Below are 21,582 nucleotides of genomic sequence, written 5' to 3'. Positions count from 1 at the left end.
CGTCATAGGACGAAAGGGAGACTCAACGTTTATCGACACCAACGGAGAAGGAGAAAACTCAACCAGACGTCATAGGACGAAAGGGAGACTCAACGTTTATCGACACCAACGGAGAAGGAGGAAACTCAGCCAGACGTCATAGGACGAAAGGGAGACTCAACGTTTATCGACACCAACGGAGAAGGAGAAAACTCAGCCAGACGTCATAGGACGAAAGGGAGACTCAACGTTTATCGACACCAACGGAGAAGGAGAAAACTCAACCAGACGTCATAGGACGAAAGGGAGACTCAACGTTTATCGACACCAACGGAGAAGGAGAAAACTCAGCCAGACGTCATAGGACGAAAGGGAGACTCAACGTTTATCGACACCAACGGAGAAGGAGAAAACTCAGCCAGACGTCATAGGACGAAAGGGAGACTCAACGTTTATCGACACCAACGGAGAAGGAGAAAACTCAGCCAGACGTCATAGGACGAAAGGGAGACTCAACGTTTATCGACACCAACGGAGAAGGAGAAAACTCAGCCAGACGTCATAGGACGAAAGGGAGACTCAACGTTTATCGACACCAACGGAGAAGGAGAAAACTCAACCAGACGCCAACTGACGAAAGGGAGACTCAACGTTTATCGACACCAACGGAGAAGGAGAAAACTCAACCAGACGTCATAGGACGAAAGGGAGACCACAACCGGACACCAAATAGGACGTCTACTGGGGATTCTGGCTGGGAAATCAACCAGACATTAATGAATGACTGGGAATAGGGTATACAATCAGACGTTCACGGCCGAATGAGAAAAACACAACGTTTATCGAAACCAATGGGGAGGTAAATCCACTTGGGGAAGGGTACAACTAGACGTCATAGGACGAATAAGAAAAACTCGACGTTTATCGACACCAACGGAGAGGAGGACTCTGAGGGGAATCATATGGTATTACCAAATGATCTGTAGGGAATAAGCAACTAGACATCATCGGACGACTAGGAAAAACTCGACGTTTATCGACACCAACGGAGAGGAGGTTCAACTGGGGAAGACCCTGTGGGGAAAGATATCAACTATACGCCAACGGACGCATAGGAAAAACTCGACGTTTATCGACACCAACGGAGAGGAGGACTCTTCTAGGGAGAGCGAACACAACCAAATCATCAATGGATGATGGGGAAAAACTCGACGTTTATCGACACCAACGGAGAGGAGGAAAATCACTGGGGATCAAGGTCATGACAGAGAGTAGACAGGAAGGAACACCAAGGATGTCGGGTTGTAGGCAGAAAACAGGTGACCGACCAAAACGTGAATTGGTTTGGTATTCCCAAAACACTCAACATCCTGAAGAGGGCTAGAAAAGAAGTCTTGTTAAAGGATGGACATTCGATTCTACAAGGAATACGAATCTTACTCGACTGGGGAGGACGACTTCGACCCAAGAGCGCATGAGACATACTATCTATAGCCGTCAAAACGTAGATAACATACTCGCATGGAAGATTGTCCATAACCGGGTTGGTTGTTAAATGGATAAATCAACCGACATCATCCTGAAGAGAGCAAAGGCAAACTTGTTAAAGGATGGACATTCGATTCCGAACAAAGGAATACGAATCTTACTCAACTGGGGAGGACGACTTCGACCCAAGAGCGCATGAGATACATTATCTATAGCCGTCAAAACGTAGATAACACACTCGCATGGAAGATTATCCATAACCGGGTTGGTTGTAAAATGGATAGATCAACCGACATCATCCTGAAGAGAGCGAAAGCAAACTTGTTAAAGGATGGAAATTTGATTCCACAAGGAATACGAATCTTACTCGACTGGGGAGGACGACTTCGACCCAAGAGCACATGAGATATATTATCTATAGCCGTCAAAACGTAGATAATAACCTCGCATGGCAGATTATCCATAACCGGGTTGCAGGTTGTAAAATGGATAAATCGACCGACATCATCCTGAAGAGAGCGAAAGCAAACTTGTTAAAGGATGGAAATTCGATTCCACAAGGAATACGAATCTTACTCTGCTGGAGGAAACAATCAAAAGACTGACCAGAGAGTGCATGAGATATATTATCTATAGCCGTCAAAACGTAGATAACACACTCGCATGGAAGATTATCCATAACCAGGTTGTAGGTTGTTAGATGGATAAACGACCGAAAAGAAAGGCATCGTGGCACCAGACTAGGTATGCAAAGATGACCAATCAAAAGAGGATGAAGTTGCTTACTTTGAGCAAATATCCGAAAGGAAGGAGAAGACCCACTGGGGACAATACTGCTTGATCAAGGCGAGTATCCAGAGGGGAAAAGAATATCAATACCGCAAACCGGATACTAATAACTGCAAAGAGGGGATTACGTCTACCGGTTAGTAGGCAGAAAACCACGGAAAAGTAACCAGTCATCGATAAGATGAGCACACAGGGTTAACTCCACCAAGGGGATGAAAGTGGGATTTTACAACTACCGATTTGTAGGTAGAAAACCACAAAGATAGGACTTACAACTACCGGGTTGTAGGTAGAAGCCAACCGACAGAATGAACCACAAAGGTTACCTCTGCTAGGGGATGAAAGTGGGATTTTACAACTACCGGTTGGGTAGAAAACCACAAAGATAAGACTTACAACTACCGGTTTGGAGGTAGAGGCCACAAATTCTGCTGAGGATAAGATGAATGAGTGCCGGTTAGTGAGCCACTATTCATTTATGCCCCAGGGAAGGACAAGAAACAGCCAACGGTGAGCCAATTTAGGATCAATCCAAAAAGGCAAACTGAATCAAGACTCATCCTAATGAGGAAAGAACTCAATAGGGAAAACCCATCCCATTAGGGAGGGAACGGAAGCAACCGTCATCCACGAGGATGTATCTCTGTGGGGAAATGGCAGGAAAGGATGGACACTTTCTGCTTAAGGGGTAGACTCTACATGGAGAGATCAGACACACCCACATCTACTAGGAGGCTACTGGGTAGAACCAGGTTTTTCTTTCACCACGGATGAGGAAATAAACCTCTCTGGGGGTACCAATCCTGAGTGCCGTCAGGAGCAACTGTAGCGAAAGCGCTGTACAGACGTCGAACAAGAAGCTGCCTCTGCCGGGGAGACGGTCTGATCGGGTTAACACATGAATGCATATGTTTGAATTTTTCTATGGCGTAATGCTCCATTATGAATGGAAATGCTACGCGATTTGAGGATGCAATGATCACTACATGCAAAATGCAAAGTGAATGAAAACCCCGCTAGGGAGCCCACTGATCAAATACTCCACTCTGTGGGGAGACTCTGCTGAGGAAATCTGCTTGATGAAAACTCTGTAGGGAGAGCACTGACTTCTCACTCATGCTGGAGAACAGAGATACCAAGAATCAGCCAGATCTCTGGTGAAAATAGATAGGCATCGATGAAGTTCCTCATGTCAACCACTCTGCTGAGGACCTACCTGAGAAAATGACGGAATACTGAGACGTCAATCCTCCAAATACCGAATCGTTGCAGAAAAGCATCAGTGCCAGGGAGAGGAGAAGACTGCTCTGCTGGAGAGACGAAAATTGAAGTCTTCAGTACACCTACTGCTTGAGAACTGGCCCACGATAATGCCCAAAACAACAACCTTGCTGAGGATGCCCCACGATAGGGCTCAAACAGCACTCTATTAGGGATGCCCCACCATAGGGCTAACAGAGACTTGGAGAAAACATGTTGCACTGTCGGGGACGTGAAGATGAACAACTTCAACCAACACTGCACTGAGCAACCTCGCTGAGGAGAGACCATGAAAAGGTTCTACAGGACAAAGATACAGTTATGCTCGAGATACGAACGACTGTCTTACCCGTCGGTAATCATACCACCCTTGGGAGAGCACTGCGGGTCTCCTAGGTATCCTTTCATCATTGTGAATGTTCACTTTGTTTAAGAACAATTTTGTGAAAAATTTTGTTTATTTTGAAAACAATGATACTTTATCAATTAAAACATGCAAAACATTTGTTGAGTTGAAACAAATAAGAGTGCAAATAATGGGGTAAAAGCTCAAATCGATGTGATGGAATGGTAGTCTGCAAAGGGCGAGACTCCATAGATCTGTACAAGTTTGAAATCGGTGATATATATTGGAGAGGGCTACATTGAACATAATGACCTTTCCTCTACCATTCTGAATCTCGATGTATTCGGAGCTTCGGTCGACGACGCATAGAGAATTCCTGGCGGATGACAGATATAGAACACGGTCTTGTCAAGATGCAGTTACTCGCCAAATCCCTAATTTTTGCCTAGATTGCCCCGGTGTGAGGTGCTCAATCTAGCGAGATGCAAATTCTTTTTTCAATGTCTCTAACTTTTGCCTGGATCGCCCTTTCGGGTTTTCAATCCACCGAGACGCTCCTTTTTGCCTAAGTTACCCTTTGGGGTGTTCAACTTAGCGAGTTGTTTTGCTTTTTTTTTGTTTAGGCTAAGTATTTCTTGACTGCATCTGGATTCACAGGACGAGTGAACTTCTTCATCCATTGCTGTAAGTGTCAAAGCACCGCCTGGAAAGGCTCTCTTGAAAACATATGGACGTTCATAGCTTGGAGTCCACTTGCCCCTGGAATCGGGCACGAAAGACAAGACTTTCTTGAGCACAAGGTCATTTTCTCAGAACTCGAGACTCGACCTTCTAGTCGAATGCTTTCGTCACTCTCTACTGATATAACTGACCATGACACCTGGCAGTTAATCTCTTCTTTTCGATCGAATTCAGCATCAGTCAACTTGGGACTTTGAGGGTGCTATTTTCCTTTGTTTTTTCTTTTGATTTTGCTTTTGATTTCTTTTGATTTCTTTTGCACCCTTTCTTTCTTTGTTTTTTTTTTTTTGATTGATTTTTTTTTGATGCCCCAGTTGGCTGTTCTGCTGATTCTCGAGATGCAGCTGAGTGATCTTCTTTTCTTGCTCAAGAAGTCGGGAAATCTCGTCAGGAGTCCCTTCAACATCATCTTCTTCCGCTTCGAATACAGGGAATTCAAAATTGGGAGATGACGTCCGATCATTATGTTCAATGGGTTTGAGAAACAACCTGCATAATGATTTCGATATGAAAAACTTTTTGGAAAACAAACAAGACAATCGTTATGCAGATGAAAAGATTGCTTTTATTCCTGTTTTTAGGGTTTTTTGTGATCACCAATTTCATGCAAAAAGCGAAAAGGGAAAACAATTGGAAAAACAAATGTTTAACATGCATTTATTTGAATGAAAATATCATTGCACAAAATGTTGCCAACAAGGTCATCACTTCTCCTTTTGACATGGGAGAAGGGTTTTTAAACAAAGTGATTATTACTCTGACTTATGAACAACTGTAGGAACGCCCACAGTGACCCAATTGTGATAGATCCCACCAGGGATAACAACTGTCAGAATCTCTTGCATTAGTAGCTTCTGCTTTTGAACAACCCTCTTTGTTGAAGACCTCAGGAGAAAAGCCAACGCCAGCCCGCGACTTGTTATCTTCAAGCTTGATTAACACGGGGACCCAAGTCTTCAAAGTTCAGAATACCTGACTGCACGAGGTCTTGAACCTTCATTTTCAACTGAAAGCAACTATCCACATCATGACCAGGAGCACCCGAATGATACACACAATGCTGCTCAGGCCTATACCACCACCGAGGGTTGACGGGTATAGCCGGCGGGTCTCTGGGAGTAATCAAGTTCCGCTCTATCAACGAGGGATACAGCTCTGCGTAAGACATAGGGATCGGATCAAAAATGACCCTCTTCCTCTCATTACTTGTACCGGCTTGATTATCATAGGGAGGCTGGTAAGCCTGCTGTTGCGGACGATGTTGCTGATGTTGATACCGCTGAGTTGGCCTTCCCTGTTGCTGTTGGGTTGCTGGAATAGTCACAGCGGCAGCTTGACGATATTGTCCTCTGTTCGCACTCCCTCGCCGGTGCACAACATTTGTTTCACTCTCTCCCCTTTTGGGTGCCCCAGAGAATGGCTTCTTAGAATTCAACGAACTTGAAGAGCCACGATGGCGAACCGGAGTACGGGTTGCTCTGACATTAACAGTTTCTGTAGCAAGAGGCTGTCCATTGACTATGATACCCCTCAAATCATCATCCACGTCGTAGTTGTTGACGGGAATAGTGACAGCAGCAATTTGATCATTAACGGGGACCCCCTCTAGTGAAGCACGACTGGGTGGCAGAATCATGGCTTCCTGTCTCTGGGCTAAGGCTCGAGCTCCTCTTGCCCCTGAATGACCCCTTGCATCATGGTCATGAACTGGGCCATGTTTGCCCTCATCTCAGCCAACTCAGTCTGAACCTGATCCATACTCCTCTGATGATTCGATCTGGTTGCGGTGCGGACGATGATCAACAATCCTGTCTCAGACAGGAGCCAGAGTGAGAAGTCCGAACTAGAACACCTGTTATGCAACATGTTATGATTATGATGCTAATGCATATGATGCACATGATAATGATCATTTCTCAGGCCTTCAAAGAGTCTGATTCATCTTCGAAAAAAAAGCAATCTGCAGCAACGGCACAGTATACAAGAGCAATGAGTACCGAGTGAAACCAACAATTTCATCTGTAAATGAGCACCCGGATCCATCAGTGAACAGACTCTGGAATGTACCTGAGAAATGATATGCATGCAGAGATCATTTTTTTTTCTCTTTTTTTTTCAATTTTTTTATTGATTCTTTTTTTTTGTTGATTGCGTTTCTTTTGAAAAATAAACATGCTATGATGCACATGATGCAGACACGACTGACAAGCTGTGCATATCTGGACACAGGATCGAAGCTTCGGCTCGAACTCTGATCACAACCATCTGAAACCCAAAGTCAACTGGTCAACTGTCATCTGAACCCAATCTGAGAAACTGAGTCACCAACAGGAACACACTGAGTCAGCAACTAGTCACCAACAGGTCACCAACAGTCACCATCTGTACCTGTTAAAATGATCATTCCCTCCCCACTCACGGGTGTCATCTAGGCCAGGGTAAGGTCGAAAGAAACGCAGCATAAATAACCTTTCGCAGAATACCATCATATACACACCTGAAGTATGCAACGATAGTACCCCACCAGGGTCTGAACTGCTCGTGACGTCGATGTTCCGCTAAGTGGCGCATACCACCCGCTTCCCATGACTCACTTTATTCCTAGGTTTCCTAGATTGCACTCATAGCCTGGGTATTGGGCCTTTTACCTCGAGTAACTCCCACCCCCAAACAGAGAAGTACAGCCAGCACAACAGATGAATATGAATGAATGCAAACATTAATGCAAACAATACATGCAAACAATAAACAATGAATGCAATAAATAACACAACAAAAAGCAACCAAAGCCCTAACCTAGAGAGCGCTAGGAGAGACTCGCTCAGGGAAGATGGACCAGCACAGGTCAACATCATCTGCAGATCCCCAGCTGTCGCATTACGCGAAAAACCGGCGGGAAAACAAGAACAACAGAGCCGCCACCGTGCGTTATTTATCCCAAAAGAGGGAAAGGAAACGCTCAGAGTAAACCTGGAAAAAGCATGGTCTCGCGACCAAAGAGAATGGGATCGGGAGTCGGTTATGCGAAGGGAAGGTATTAGCACCCCTACGCATCCGTCGTACTCGACGGGATCCACGCATAATAGGAAGGGAAATGGTTGCTAAAAACACTGCTCATACACACATAGATATTGGCTGAAAGAGACACAGGAAACAAACAAGACTGACTCGGCAGGATACCGCATCCTGGGCCTACTTAGTCTATCAAGCATAGACATCAGAGTCGAAGTAGTTCGGACTAGGGAAACGCAACATGCTCGCTAGGATGTCGCATCCTATGCATACGTATCTTCTTGGACGAAGAAGAATCAGAGCATCCGTAGCTCGGCTAACACGCACACAAGCAAACACAGGCAAAGGCAAACGTGGAGCCTAAATGCCAATCACTGGACTTACATCAGCATCCGAACCAACAAAACCACACTGGAACCCGAACGCCACTCGATGGACTTATATCAGCTTCCAAGCACACAACAACACAAAACAAAGACACAGGCGGAAGAAAGGTCTCGATTGCAACTAGGGCAAGAGAAAAGAATTAGTGTTAGTTGTTAGTCAAACTCGACAAGACATCGCATCTCGTGCCTACGTATCTCATCTGGACATGAGAATCAGAGTTGCCGTAGTTCGCCTAAACTATTCCTATTGGTTTGTGTTTTTTAGGTGGACAACGTCACTACGCAATCTACCGGATGCTCGACCTTTGGAGACTTACTCACCTGTAGTAGAAGGAGTTGACGTATCCTTAAGAGAGGATAATGTTTGTTTGTGTTTTAGGAAAGCTCAAGCAAGAAAGGAAGTCCTATACGAAGGAACCGTGCTACCTTAATTGACATGCAAACGAGACTACGCGGAGTCTAGCAAACCTAGGGGATACAATCACACCACACAAACATATACAGCATGAAATAAACACACCAACAAGGGGCTCAAACATCAGGGCTAGGCTTTAGTCGAGGGGTCATATCAACCTCAACAAACAAACCTCTGTATCGGGGTAAGGTTAGCTCTTAACCTTGCCATTGAGGGGCTAAGGTGAAGCTGATGAAAGGAGAGTGAAGATAAGACTTCACAGCTCTTATCCCTGGTCGGGGAGAGCTTCAGACAAAGGAGCGTGGGTTCAGAAAGATGGAACCCTTCTACGCTCAAGACTCTGACTCGATTGTACACTGTACAAGATCTTGGGCTTGTGTCCCAATGCATCAACACAGTAGTGTGAGCAGAGGGACGACTCAACAGAATAGCGGGGGATAGATTGCATATCCCTTTGATCCGCCAATTGCCTCATAGAGGTCTTCACCTGCTTGGCACAAAGGTAAACAATCACAAACATCGCCTCTTAAGGAGGACTTCAGACAGGTGCCTGGCCAAGTAACAGGCCAGGTCTTCCAGACTACATGGAGACAAGAAAGTCATACCTCAGTGCAAATTGCTTAGCAAGCAAAGCAAAGCAATATTAGCAACTAATGTACCTGAAATCAATCAAATATCATCAGTATACCAATCACAGAACTAAACAGCAAATGATTCAACAACTAGCTATAAACAGACAAACACAATCCAATGCACAATGTGCATAGCACAAAGCTCAATTGAACCAAGCACCCTACAACACAAACAAGTTAGTTTACAATAGTCAAGTGAAACAATTCAACTTGCATTAATTCCTTTTAAGCACTTTACTTCTTAACCTGAAAAGTCAAAGTCAAACTCAAACATGAGTAATAGGACCACTAGGACAAGCCTAGGGTCCAAAGGATGGAAAAAATGTAAAACAGCAAGTGAAACATGATCAAAATCAACATTAATCACATACAAAGAGAATCCAATTGGTCTCATGTCTAAACTATACACCAAATTAATTTCATGTACAATCTAAGTCAAACTAGGCAAGTAAGAACCACATATACACAAACAGAATGATTTTAATTAAAGCCAAACCAAAACATCTCAATAAATCTCACAAAAATTCATGTCTAAACAGAACCTATTCAATGAGCTAAATATCAATTTTCATGCCATTTGGACAAAAGGAACTAATGAAATTAAATCAACATGTCAAGGCATACAAAAACACAACCAAATTAGGCCACAAAACTAGTATCAACTTCAATCAATTGTAAAACAGTGATATTAAAGGGGAAATGAATGGGACCAAAGCCAAATGAAAGCTATACATGTTAGGAAGCACTCCACCAAATTTCATATTCACATGGTAAATCATGAGGATTTAGCAACATATGTAAATTTGTTACACAAACAAAGACCTAAAAATGCTAAACAGCAATCAAAAATACCAATCAAATTGAAAATGGATCAATTAAATCCACAAAAACTCATGTTGAATCCTAACATACATATTGTATCTCATGCAAAAAATCAGAGCCATAGGCCTAATGGAAGCATGGTAAATTAATTCATGAACTCAGCATGGCATAGTGTGACACATATTGTCACACTCAAATTGAATAAATCATATCTACCAATCCAGAGATCCAAAAATCACAAATGATATACCAAAATCTCCAGAGATGTGTCAAGAATCATCATATGAAGTTTCAATTATTTTGGATAACGCATGAGTATTTGGTGATTAAAATGGTGAAGCACATGAATATTACACGCATGATAAAGATCAATATACCATTCCAAAATTCTACCAAGCACAACATGAACTATTATGCCTAAAAAATTCTAGAGAAAAATTGGGATCCAACAAAAAAATTGCCACCTAATTTGGATTTAAATTGAATTTTCTATGAATTTTTTAAGATTGTTAAATTAATGGAATAATTATTTAATGTGTTAATGGATTTATTAGATTTAATTAAGCCTCGGATGGCATTTACGTAATTACCAAAACGCGGTACAACCTTCATTAATGTGTTGTCCGCTTCTGGTTGGCTGAATGTGGAGGGAAACAAGATTTTGAAATGGCAAGGCGCTGAAGTGGATTGAACGAAGAAATTTTTTCCAGAATTTCATCTTCCTCGCGCATTCATGTTTCATCAAGCGGTAGCTACGGTTACGAACTTTTTTGCATGAAAATACACGAGCCATATACCGTTGTGACCGTCTCTCCATGTAGATTACGGATATGACAACGCTTTTGTCCAAAGATTAACGTATAAAAAGATCCGATCGAAAGAAGCTTTGACGTACAAACTTTAAATCAAGATATCTTGATAATTACTCGATGAAATCGCATGGTTCAAGCGGCAAAATGCTCTACATTCAACGCACTACAAGATGCATACAACAATTGCAACAATTAGAAGGTTCGAAAATCTCACCTTCTTGAAGCACAGTGTGGAATCTTGGCGTGTTTTGATCCAAATCTTGAAAACAGATGGAGGATAATGATTATGAAGGTGTTTGGTGAAGAATTCGCAGCTCAACCGTGCATAATCATGAAGAATTTTCCACTTGCCATTGATGCTCAAGGTTTTGCAACAGTTGAAATTTGTACGTGTTTGGCTTCAATCTCCACAAACAGTAATGCTAATACACCTGCAGATGAAAACTACACCAAGAATTTGCAAGAACAATGGTGAAATATTGATGAATTTGGAAAAAAAAAGTGTGAAAGCAATGTGTGAAAAAGTGAGAGAATTTGGTGAGATTTTGATCTTGGATCTGAAAAAATGATTAGTGCTTAAGCAATGCAGTTACAATTATCTATTTATACCAAGGCTTAATCCAAAATTAATTAAGATTAGCAAAATTGGAAGATTAGTGTAATATGCATTTTCACCACTTTTGGTCCAATATGCCCTTGGTTAATGCAGCTGGTTTTTCTCTCCAAACTTGGTTCCAACAGGTCACAAATGACATTTAGAAATTGTTGCAAAAAGTCCCATGCCAAAATTCCAAATATTTTGAAAGTTGGACCATTTTGCCCTTGGATTTTAATTAGTGCACTTGAAAAATGGCCTTTTTATGTGAATGCTTTTGGCAAAATGTGATGATGGATTATGAAAGTACACATCAAATGTGATTTGCTCAAAGAAAAACCATCCAATTTGGCCATTCCATGTGAGAGTTATGGCACTTTGATTTCGGGCATTTTCTGAAAATGATTTGACCATATCTTGCTAACCACACATGGGAATTTCAAGTTCTTGGACTTTTTGGAATGGTGAGATCAAGATCTTCAACTTTCATGTTAGACAAAATTCCATTTGAAGCTTGTATGGTGAAGTAATTTTGAGGAGAAAAAGTTTCCATTTTGGACAGCTGAAATTACAGGTCACCTGCTATTTTTGGAAACTTCTGATCTGACCTCCAAATCTTCAACCTTGGTCTTTGATATGTCAAATGAGACTTATATGGACATGAAGGAGGCCTTTCAAACCATCTCCCACCTTCCAATCCATAAAATCAGGCACAGTTGACCACAGTTGACCACAATTGACTTTCTATGGTTCCAGCTGAAATCCAGCTGAACTGTTGACTTCTGAGCATCCAATATTTGTCCAAATCACTTCACAATGATACTTAGACCATATGAACTTGATAAATCAACCATAGGGCTTTGTTCCAATGGAAATGGCACTTGCTTGCTTGATTGCCTGATTCTCCTGACTAGCTTGACCTAATTTGTCAGTTGATCTTGCACTTGGGCCAATGGCTATGCAATGCTATGCAATGGCCTATGTTATGTTATGACCTATTATGAAAATGAATGTACAAAAGGTAGGGTGCAAATTTGAGGTGCTACAATATGTGGGTAAAAAATATAGTTCATGAGAGTAGGATTTGTTTTAGATCATGGAATCTAGGCATACTTACTAGAAAATCTATGGAAAAAATGGACATTATGGTTAGAAGGAAGATTGATTTCATGTGCCTATAAGAAACTAAGTGGACAAGTGAAAAGGCGAATGAATTAGATAACTTAGGATTTAACCTTTGGTATACCGACAAAGTTAGTTCGAGAAGTGGGGTGGTAATTGTTATGGACAAGAAGTGGAAGAGGGATATTGTGAATGTGAAAAAGTAGGATATAGAATCACAACCTAGATATTTGTAGTGGAATAAGAAACATTTAATGTTATTAGTGCTTACACACCTCGTGTTGGGTTAGCAGAAGACCTTAAGGTAAATTTTTGGGAGGATTTAGAAGACTTACTTTGGGATATACACCAATGCAATATTATTTTTCTAGGAGAGGATCTAAATGGACATGTAGGGAGTGCAACATGATGTTTTTAGGGCGTGCACAGGGGTATGGTCTCGGGGAGGTAAATACGGAGGGTAAATACATCTTGGAGTTTCTTCAACATTTGATCTTACTATAGCTAATAACTGGTTTAGGGAAATAGATGAGCTTTTATCAAATATAAGAATGGGGTGACATGTTCTTAGATAGATTTCTTTCTCATTAGAAAGTCAGATAAGAAGATCTGCTTGGACTGTAAAGTTATTCTGGGAGAAATCTTGACTACCTAACATATATTATTGGTTATGTATGTAATAATCAAGAGGAGAACAAAGAGAGGAAGTTACATGGGAGCGTCACCGATCAAGTAGTGGCATTTGTAGGGCAAAAATAAGTAAGTTCCCAACACCCAATCTTGGAGGGAAGGTTTGGAAAACCAGAAAGAAGTGAAAATGATATATGGAATAAGATGTCCCGAGAGATTAAAAAAATAGCTAAAAGACGTTAGAAGAATCAAGAGGTTTTAGATCTAAGAGTAAAGAACTGTGGTAGTGGAATGAAAGTGTTCAGAATAAAGTTTGAGTAAAAAATGATTGTTTTAAAGAATGGTCTAAGTGTACAAATTTTGAAACTTGGAAAAAGTATATGAAATCTAAGAACGAGACCAAGAAGGCGGTGAATGAAGTAAGAACCCAAACTTTTGATGGATTATATCAATCTTTAGAAAATAAGAAGGGAGAAAAATCTACATATAGGCTTGTTAAGGAAGAATAGAAAAAAAGACAATAGATTTGGATAGTGTGAAGTGTGTTAAAGATAAAGAAGGAAAAGTTTTGGTTTATGAAAGAGATATAAAGGATAAGTGGAAGACACATTTCTACAATTTATTAATGAACGATATGATACCTCACCAGGCTCTGGCATGTTTGACATTAGAGAAGAAGACCGAAACTATAATTACTACTGACAGATTTAAAAACAAAAGGTAAAAAGAGCGTTTAAAAGAATAAGTAACAATAAGGTGGTTGGGTTAGACAACTTATCTATTTATGTGTGGAAAATTCTTGGAGATAAAGGTATTGAGTGTCTCACCAAACTCTTTAGAGAAATTATGAGGTCAAAGTAAATGTTAAATGAATAGAGAATAAACATTTTAGTTCTATTTATAAAAATAAGGAGATATATAAAATTGTGCAAATTAAATGAGAATTAAATTTATGAGTCATACCATTAAGTTATGGGAAAAAATGATTGAACGGAGACTATGAAAAGAGACTCAAGTCACTGAGAAACAATTTGATGTAATGCCTGGGAGGCCGACTATATAAGTAATTTATCTACTACGACGTGTAATTGATCAATATCAGATGAACAAATAAGACTTACACTTAATTTTTATTAACTTGGAGATGACGTGTGATAGAGTGCCTATAGAGATTTTAAAAATCCTTAGAGAAGAAAGAGGTTAAGATTGCATATATTCGAGTTATCCAAAATATGTATGAAGTAATATCGACTAGTGTTCGAATACATGATGAAAAAATTGATCATTTTTCAACTACAATAAATATGTATCAAAGTTTAACTCTAAACCTCTAAAATTTCGATATTAACAGTTTTGATAGAAAAATAAATTTGAATAAAATATTATAACAAAAATTAATTCATATAATTAACGTTATTTAGTGAGATAAATTTGGATAAAAAATATATTTTTTATCAACCCAAACTCATCTTAATTGTGTACTAGTTTCTTGAAACGGTACTGCAGCTTAACTATTCTAGATTAAAATATATTTTTAGTGCAAATGATAACAAAGACTAATAGCTTAAATTCTTCCTAACAGCATAGAAATACAATTCATATCACATAAGTATACTGAGAAAACTATTAGAAAAAGAAAGAAAACTTTTTATAATAATTGTGCATGTCTCATCCCACCGACAGAATCGACAAGAAAGCATCGTCAATGTATTATTCTTTCTAAATGCTGTAACGTATATGTCGCACCATCCTCATTGCTCGCAATATATCGTACTAAATAACTAAACATTTTGGGTCATTCATATGCATGTAAATAATAATTTTAGGAAAGTGACTCATTGAGATTTTAACGTCTTCTTATGTTATTTCTGCTTTCTTTCACATTAGTTGATCCATTCACCGACCTCTCTTGTGTAGGGGACATCCTCACGCGCCTGAGGTTTATGCTTTATCACTTTTGTATATACCTTTTCCTTTTTTGTTTGGATTTGGACTCTTCCACTAAGCAAAGACAATGTTATCCTACGTTTGTCCACCCTTCATTAATAATGCTCTTTAACAAAACGGGATGATTAAAGTTATGCTTTACTTGCAAACTATGTGTGCTGCCACCGAGCTTGTACATGTTTGCCTTTAACTAATCATGTATGTTATTTCCTTTTCTAAAACAAATATTGATCCGAACTGAAAAAATGATTTATGGGGAGGACTATCAATCAATACTTTACATTTATTGATGGGTAGGGTTCCGGTTTGGGTTAGACCAAGGCCCGGACTTTGATCTAGTCCAACAAGAGAGGCATATAAGAGCCTAAGTTAAGTGTCATCGGATCCATCTAATGAACCATGAGAAATACTTTGCAAAAATTTATGCCCGATAGTAAGGTAGAGAGACCGGAGATCAAGAGGTGATCTCACTCAGTCAAAGCAAAAAAAAAGAAAGATATCAATAAAAAAAATAAAGACCGTCGAATATGAATATCAAGTATAATCATAGCATTTTTTCGACGTAAGGTTGATAATGTCACTTGATAACACGAAATTATATCATATTTTAGGACTTAATTCAATTAAATTTTATTATTATTTATTTCAGTTCACTTCAATTAGATATTACGCGGTATTTTCTTCCTATTTGCCTCAGGTGGCTTATTTTGAAGCACAAGTAAAAATGGAAGAAAAGGAGGTGCAAAAAGGAAAGAAAATGAACCAAATGTCAAAGCCCGGCCCAAAACACAAAACGCAGGTGCCGTGCATGTGACGGACGTCACAGAGGCTGTGACGAGCGTCACGCCTTGCACACTCCTGTGACGGACGTCACACATGGTGTGACGAACGTCACACCATTCCCCTACATTTTTGGCGCAAGGAACGCCTCAGAGACGTTGAGGAGACGTTGAGGAGTGTTGAGCCCTATATCCACGCCATGCTTTTATGCACGTTGAAGACCTTTTTGGCAGCGGAAGCGGTTACTCAAACATATATAAATAGCCACTTGCAAAACCAAAAAGGGTTCCGAAGCTTTTCCACATTTCTTCCTTTGCCGTTTTCGCTTTTGCATATTTTCTTTTCCAGCAACTTAACATTATTGTTTCTTTATTATTTTTTACGAATTCTACATTATCTCTCTAGCAATTTTTATTTTCCTTTTTCCTTTTTAGCATTTAGTTAATTCTTTTCGTGCAATAGTTTCTACACCGGAAACTATTGTGCACCTTTTTACCGGATCTAACCTTACGTTAGAATCCAGTTTTTATTTCCTTCGTTTTGTTTTGTTGTTTAATTGAAGAATCCAAGAACAAATCCTACCGGCTTGTGGTGGAGTGTTCAAGACTATTGTTTAACTCATTCAGGTTCTTTAATTATTATTTAATGCTTTGTTTTATTATTTATTTATATTATCTGCCTGGGATGAGTCTGTTTATGCATGATAAGTATTTTAGTTTGTTTAGCATGTCTGGCTAATTCGCTTAGATATCAGTATGTAAAGTAAGCGGAATAAGGAATCAAAACTAAGTCGGTTAAATTAAGTTTAGAATTAAAATCACTCTTTTTACGGCCTCAATTTACAGGTTTAATAACAAAGGTTTTTACGAAGGTAAAAGACATAAAGAAGTTAAAATCAATAGAGCGAGAGTTTGAGGTTTTAACTGGACAGTGTAAATTAGACATTAATTCTAGATCAGGGTGAGAGCAAGTTTTAAAGTTAATTAAATTCCGATCCTTTCCAAAAAGTATTTTTAAAGATTGAATGTGAGGACGAGAGTTAAGCATTCGAATTTAATTATATAACCTAAGTCAACAGAGCGAGAGTTTGAGATAAGGGTGTTTAAACGGTCAGTGTTTTCTTGAAAAGAGTTTCTATGGACTGTATTGCTTTCAAAAAATGGTTTTTGACTTAATTATAAGTGACAGCTACATTAACATAAAATCATGGTTTATTCAACAGAGCGAGAGTTTGAGATAAAACTTTTAATCAATAAAGTCAACTGAAAAGATTTATTTTAAAACCAAGAGACCGACAAAGATTGATTCCCTAATTACGACGAACTACATACCGATATCTGCTTTATTAATATTTAATCTAGATCTTAGTTTAGTTTTTAGCTTTCCCCCAAACAATCAAACATTGTTCACCTTAGCTTTACGAAGTAACCTTAGATAACGGTATATCGATTCATAAGTCCCTGTGGGATCGATATCTTTTAAAACTATGCGATAGAACTGTGCACTTGCAGTTTGTACCCCAAATTCGACTCATAAAGTCGCGATCAAGTTTTTGGCGCCGTTGCCGGAGACTTTTATTTAATCGATATCGTAACTCTTCCGTTACGCTGTAGAGACTAAGGTTTCTTTTTCTTCTATTCTTTCTTTCGTTGATTTGTATGCCACGCACTCGCTCTCAAGGTGAACCGCTCTATTTGCGAATCAACGATATCGAACTATATCTCCGAGTCCTACGACGAATTCGGGAATATCGTGCTGCAAACAATCTCCCTCCTATAGAACTTCCTGATTTCAAAAACCTTTTTCCTTCGATAACCGAGATGGCAGAACCAGCTCGTGCTCTTAGAGATTACGCCGCTCCATCGCAAGATGAGCCGCATTCAAGTATTGTTCCACCCGCAATCGAAGCAAACAACTTCGAACTTAAACCTTCGCTGTTGCAGGCTGTGCAACATAACCAATTCTCTGGAAATCCTACCGAGGATCCAAACCTTCATTTATCCGTATTTGTCCAATACGCTGATATTGTTAAAGCTAATGGTGTCACTTCAGAGGCAATTCGACTTCGTCTTTTTCCTTTCTCATTAAGAGATATCGCTAGAAGATGGCTTCAATCTCTTCCTTCCAACTCAGTCACCACGTGGAACGAGTTGAAGAAAGTTTTTCTTGCTCGATATTTTCCGCCAAGCAAAACAGCTATGTTAAGAGCCCAGATAAACGGATTTAAACAGAAAGACAACGAGTCTCTTTTCGAAACATGGGAAAGATACAAAAACATGATGAGACTTTGCCCACACCATGGTTTGGAAGACTGGTTAGTAATTCACACATTTTATAATGGTCTCTTGTACAACACAAGGTTAACAATAGACGCCGCTGCAGGTGGTGCACTAATGAACAAACCTTATGCTGATGCCTACCAGCTTATCGAAAGCATGGCCCAAAACCACTATCAGTGGGGAACCGAACGAACAATGGTGGAAAAACCTCAAACGAAAACTGGCATGTACGAGATAAGTAACCTTGATCACGTTAATGCAAAAGTGGATGCTTTGGTCCAGAAAATTGAAAGTTTAAATGTATCACCTCCAGCCGCCGTGGTTGCTATAACTCAGAATTGCGAGGTCTGTGGAATCCAAGGTCACACTCCTACGAATTGTCAACTCTTGACAGGAATCCAAGCAGAGCAAGTAAACTATGCTCAAGGAAGCCCCTACTCGAATACCTATAACTCAAATTGGAAGAACCATCCAAACTTTTCGTATAAGAGTAATAATGCTTTGTACGCACCTGGACAGTCTCAAAATCAAGCCCCAGCTATACCTCCGGGATATCAGAAACCGAACCCATCTATGCCTAACAATAACGCCCCTAGGAAATCTAACTTGGAAATCATGATGGAAAACTTTATAGCTTCCCAACAACAAACCAATAAAGATTTCTTAAACCAGAATGTACACACTGGCGAACAACTTAAACAACTAGCATGCAAAGTAGATGCCTTGGCTACCCATAACAAAATGCTGGAAACACAAATATCACAAGTAGCCCAACAACAAGCACCTACTGCTGCCCCAACTGGTACATTCCCTGGACAGCCCCAACCTAATCCGAGAAGCCACGCTCATGCAATTATATTAAGAAGTGGAACGGAAGTGGAAGGACCGTCTGATCCAAGGATAGAAAACCAAAACCCTAAGAAATCAACTGAGGAAAGTGAACCTAAGGAAAAGGAGGAGAGTAATAAGGAAACCCTAGAAAAGAAGGAACCTTATGTACCTCCACCACCTTACAAACCACCTATCCCTTACCCTCAAAGGCTTGTTAAAACCAAAGATGCGGGCCAATTTAGAAAATTTGTTGATCTCCTTAAACAATTAAACGTTACAATTCCGTTCACCGAAGCTATTACGCAGATGCCCTCCTATGCTAAATTCTTAAAAGAAATTCTTTCTAATAAGAGGAAACTTGAAGATAGCGAAACCGTTACACTCCCTGCCGAATGTAGCGCTATAATCCAAAACATGCCTCCTAAACTCAAGGATCTGGGTAGTTTCTCTATACCCTGTCACATAGGAAAATTTGTCATCGACAAAGCCTTATGCGATTTAGGAGCCGGAATTAGCGTTATGCCTTTATCCATATGTAAGAAACTGGAAATGGGAGAATTAAGACCAACCAAAATGTCTGTGCAACTAGCAGATCGTTCCATCAAATATCCTGTAGGAATTCTTGAAAACGTTCCCGTACGCATAGGTCAATTCTACATTCCAACTGATTTTACAATTATGGACATTAGAGAAGATGATATTACACCCATTATACTGGGAAGACTGTTTTTAGCAACTGCCGGTGCAATCATAGACGTAAAACGAGGACGACTCACCTTCGAAGTAGGTGAAGAGAAAATTGAGTTCATTCTTTCCCAATTCTTGAAAGCACCTGCAATAGAAGATACATGTTACTTCATGGATATCATCGATGAATGCATAAAAGAAGCAGAGTTAGGAGAAGACAAATCATCAGACTATCTTTTAAAAGACAAATCTAACCAATGTTTAGCAATAACACCGGACCCCACGCAATGTCTTAACAAACAAACCCTTGACCTGAAAACACTTCCCAAAAATCTGAGATATGAATTCCTAGATTTAGAACTTGAACGACCTGTGATAGTTAATGCAGACCTAGGAAGACTCGAAACAGAAAAACTCCTACATATCTTAAGAAAGTATCCAACCGCACTAGGTTACCACATCACCGATCTTAAAGGAATAAGTCCTTCTATTTGTATGCACCGCATCATGTTAGAAGAAGACTGTAAAACCTCTAGGGAACACCAGAGGAGACTAAATCCGATCCTGAGTGAGGTAGTAAAGAAGGAAATAACCAAGTTATTAGAAGCAGGTATTATATATCCTATATCTGATAGCAAATGGGTTAGTCCTGTACACGTAGTACCAAAGAAAAGAGGCATAACTGTTATTGAAAACGAAAAAGGGGAAACTATAACTAAACGAATCGAATCGGAATGGAGAATATGCATTGACTATAGGAAACTAAACAAAGCAACCCGAAAAGATCATTTCCCTTTACCATTCATTGACCAGATGTTAGAACGATTAGCAAAACATTCACATTTCTGTTATCTAGACGGTTATTCAGGCTTCTTTCAAATACCAATTCACCCTGATGACCAAGAAAAGACAACGTTCACGTGCCCTTTTGGTACCTTCGCTTATAGGCGAATGTCGTTTGGCCTGTGTAATGCTCCTGCAACCTTTCAAAGATGCATGATGGCAATTTTCGCCGACTTTCTCGAAAACATCATGGAAGTATTTATGGATGACTTTTTTGTATACGGACAAAGTTTTGAAGAATGCCTCGAAAACCTAGAAAGAGTTCTTGAGCGATGTGTGAAAGTAAACTTAGTACTTAACTGGGAGAAGTGCCATTTTATGGTACAAGAAGGAATTGTTTTAGGACACATCATCTCGAACAGAGGAATTGAAGTAGACAAAGCCAAAATAGAGGTAATCGAAAACCTTCAACCCCCGAGAACCGTGAGAGAAGTACGAAGCTTCTTAGGACACGCCGGTTTTTACCGACGATTCATCAAAGACTTCTCTAAGATAACTAAACCTTTAACCGGACTATTGATGAAAGATGCTGATTTCATATTCGACGATAACTGTTTAAAAGCATTTCAAGCGCTTAAGCAAGCACTGATCTCCGCACCCATAATGCAGACACCCGACTGGAATGAACCATTCGAAATAATGTGTGATGCCAGCGATTATGCTGTAGGTGCTGTTTTAGGACAACGAAAGGATAAAAAGCTTCACGTTATATATTACGCAAGTAGAACCCTGGATGAAGCGCAAATGAATTACGCCACTACCGAGAAAGAACTCCTAGCAGTTGTATTTGCGCTAGATAAATTTCGTTCTTACTTGGTTGGAGCCAAAATAATAGTTTACACTGGTCACGCTGCTATCAAGTACCTTTTAACAAAAAAGGATGCTAAACCTAGACTCCTAAGATGGATCTTGTTGCTACAAGAGTTCGATTTAGAAATCAAAGACAAGAAAGGAACTGAAAACGTAGTAGCAGACCACCTCTCTAGACTTGAGAACCTTGAACCGGAAAGAACCCCAATTAACGATGATTTCTCGTACGATAAACTTATAGCTACTTTGGAAGAGAACAACTCCGACAAACAAGTAGAAACCACCTTAGCTATATCTGTCACACCATGGTACGCTGATCTCATCAATTATTTAGCTTCCGGAATAATTCCGCCCACTTTATCCTATCAGCAGAAGA

Source organism: Lathyrus oleraceus, chromosome 2 (assembly GCF_024323335.1).
Source record: "Lathyrus oleraceus cultivar Zhongwan6 chromosome 2, CAAS_Psat_ZW6_1.0, whole genome shotgun sequence".
Classification (NCBI taxonomy): Eukaryota; Viridiplantae; Streptophyta; class Magnoliopsida; order Fabales; family Fabaceae; genus Lathyrus; species Lathyrus oleraceus.
This window is presented reverse-complemented; position numbering follows the sequence as displayed.